The following is a 2,941-nucleotide window of genomic DNA, read 5'->3' on the forward strand; positions in this document are numbered from 1 at the left end:
TGACCTCCTTCCACCTATCCCACCTCCATCGCCCCTCCCCCTAGTCCCTCCTCCCTACCTTTTATCTCAGCCGGCTTGGCTCTCTCTCTCTTATTCCTGATGAAGGGCTTATGCTCGAAACGTCGAATTCTCTATTCCTGAGATGCTGCCTGACCTGCTGTGCTTTGACCAGCAACACATTTGCAGCTATAAATTCTGTGCCTTATGGTGTTATGCTCCACAACCACCTGATGAAGGAGCAGTGCCCTGAAAGCTAGTGCTTCCAAATAAACTGCTGGACTATAACCTGGTATTGTGTGATTTTTAACTTTGCCTTCCTCAACACACACACCTAACGTGTGTTAAACTACATCTCCCACAATGCCTCCCAGGCGTCTCCTTCACTCGGTCCTTAGAGCGTTGTCCGCTGGGAGTTGTAGTTAAGCCTATCATTCCCTTCGGAGAGCGTCATCGGAACCAAACTACAATTCCCAGAAACCCCTCAGCCCCATCCCCTACGGTGTCCGCCGCCTGCCCTGTCGAAGCGGATCGCGGTTTCGGACGGGGATTAACCCCTGCGGGGCCTCGCTGCGGAAGGAGCCGCCTGTCAGCGCCGCCGCCGCCGCCATATTCATTGTCCGAGAAGCCGAGAGAGCGGCACAGGTAAAGCGCGCTAGGCCCGAGGCTCCGGGTGGACTCGCAGAGTCAGGTGGGCCGCGGTGGGCGACTGGTGTGGCTCGGGCCCGGGCCTCGGGCTCAGGTTCCCTGCTTCCGGCCAGGAGCCGCTCGCTCACAAACGGCAGCAGAGTCCGCGGGCGTCGGACCCCGGGGTCGGGGGGGGGGGGGCGGTAGGGGGAAGGAGCCGACACCACCCTCACCCCCACCCTCACCCTCACCCTCACCCTCACCCTCACCCTCACCCCCACCCTCACCACCCTCACCCCCACCCCCCTCACCCTCAGACACCCCCTCACCCCCCACCCTCTCTCACACCCAACACACTCACCCCCCACACTCCCCACTCGCCCACTCCCCACCATCACTCTCCCACCCTCACCCCCGCAACAACCCCACTCACCCCCCCCACTCACCCCCCCCACTCACCCCCCCAAACCCCCTCACACACTCCCCCCTCACACACCCCCACACCCCGCCCTCACCCCCCCACACACTGCCTCTCACACCCCCCTCACACCCCCCCCCGACACCCCCACACACCCCCAACACACCCCTCTCACTGCCCACTCCCACACACCCCCCTCGCACCCACCACACACACCCCCCTCACATACCCCGCACACAACCCCACCATCACCCCCCACCCTCAAACCCCCACTCACCCCCTCACTCCTTCACCTCCACCCTCAACCCCCCCCACCCCTCACTCAACCCACCCACCCTCAACCCCCCCATTCACCCCCCCCACTCACCCTCTCCCCACACCTCCCCCTCACACCCTCATCCTCCCACACCTTCCCCTCACACCCCCTTCACCCCCCGCACACCCTCCCCCTACACCCTCATTCCCCCTACACCCTCACCCCCCCCACCACATACCCTCACACGCACACACATACTCCCCCCTCCCCCACACACCCTTACCCCCCACACACACCCTTACCCCCCACACACACCCTTACCCCCCACACACACCCCTCACCCCCACACATACCCTCACCCCCCCCCACATACCCTCACCCCCCAAACCCCCTCTCACCCTCACACCCCCCTTACATCGCCCACATTCACCCCCCCACTCTCACCACCCCATAAATCCACCCTCACTCCCCCAAAAACCACCCCCCCACACCCTCCTCACACTGCCCACCCCTGCACACCCCCCACACACCCCCACACACTCCCCCCCCACACTCCCCCCCCCCCACACTCCCCCCCCCACTCCCCCCCCCACACTCCCCCCCCCCCCCCACTGCCCCCCCCCCCACATGCCCCCTCACACGCCCCCTCACACCCCCACCCCACACATTCACCCCACCACACACCCCCCACTCTCACACCCCTCACACCCACAAATCCCCCCCCACATTCCCCCGCCACACTCCCCTCACACTGCCAACCCCCGCACACCCCCTCACACACACCACACTCCCCCCCCCCCCCACATAACCCCCTACAACCCCCCACACGCCCTCACCCCCACCCACACCCTCAATCCCCAACACACACCCACACACACCCCACACTCTCCCCCCATAAACATCCTACACTCCCGCACACACACTCCCTCACCCCTCTCACACCCGCACACTCACCCCCCACCTCGACCACTCCACTCACCCCCCCGCACTCCCCCCCCCGCACTCACCCCCCCGCACTCACCCCCCCGCACTCCCCCCCCCGCACTCACCCCCCCGCACTCACCCCCCCGCACTCAGACCCCCCCCACTCACAAACCCACACTCACACCCCCCCACTCACACCCCTCCAACCTCTCCCCCCCCACTCCCCCGCCCACTCACCCCACCCCCACTCACCCCACCCCCACTCACCCCACCCCCACTCACCCCACCCCCACTCACCCCACCACAACTCACCCCACCACACACTATGCCACACCTCACCCCCACACCCCCCCACACACACCGACACCGCCCTTCACCCCACCACACTCCTCCTCACAACCCCCCAACACCCCACATCCACCCTCATACCTCCCCCACATGCCCTCATCCCCCACATCCTCACCCCTCCCGCACACACTCTCCCCAACCCACCCCCTGGCACCCCATACAACCCCAACACCCCCCCCCCACACAAACCACCCCCCCTCAACCCCTCGCACACCGTCAACCCTCCCAAACCCGCAACCCCCCGCACACCCTCACTCCCCACACACACCCTCACTCCCCACACACACCCTCACTCTCCACACGCACCCTAACTCCGCGCACACACCCTCACTCCGCGCACACACTCTTACTCCCCACAAAATTCCTCACCC

General features: G+C 65.5%; 1 protein-coding gene across 1 annotated transcript in view; it reads left to right on the top strand.

Annotated features, from left to right (window-relative positions):
* Positions 1 to 509: 509 nt before the first annotated feature.
* Positions 510 to 2,941, top strand: part of zgc:86598 (STKc_CK2_alpha domain-containing protein) — an 84,158-nt gene continuing 81,726 nt past the window's right edge. The window contains exon 1 of the mRNA XM_060825671.1: positions 510 to 642. The gene's annotated coding sequence lies outside the window, so the exon portion shown is untranslated. The remainder of the gene's footprint in view (positions 643 to 2,941) is intronic.

Source organism: Hemiscyllium ocellatum, chromosome 5 (assembly GCF_020745735.1).
Source record: "Hemiscyllium ocellatum isolate sHemOce1 chromosome 5, sHemOce1.pat.X.cur, whole genome shotgun sequence".
NCBI lineage: Eukaryota > Metazoa > Chordata > Chondrichthyes > Orectolobiformes > Hemiscylliidae > Hemiscyllium > Hemiscyllium ocellatum.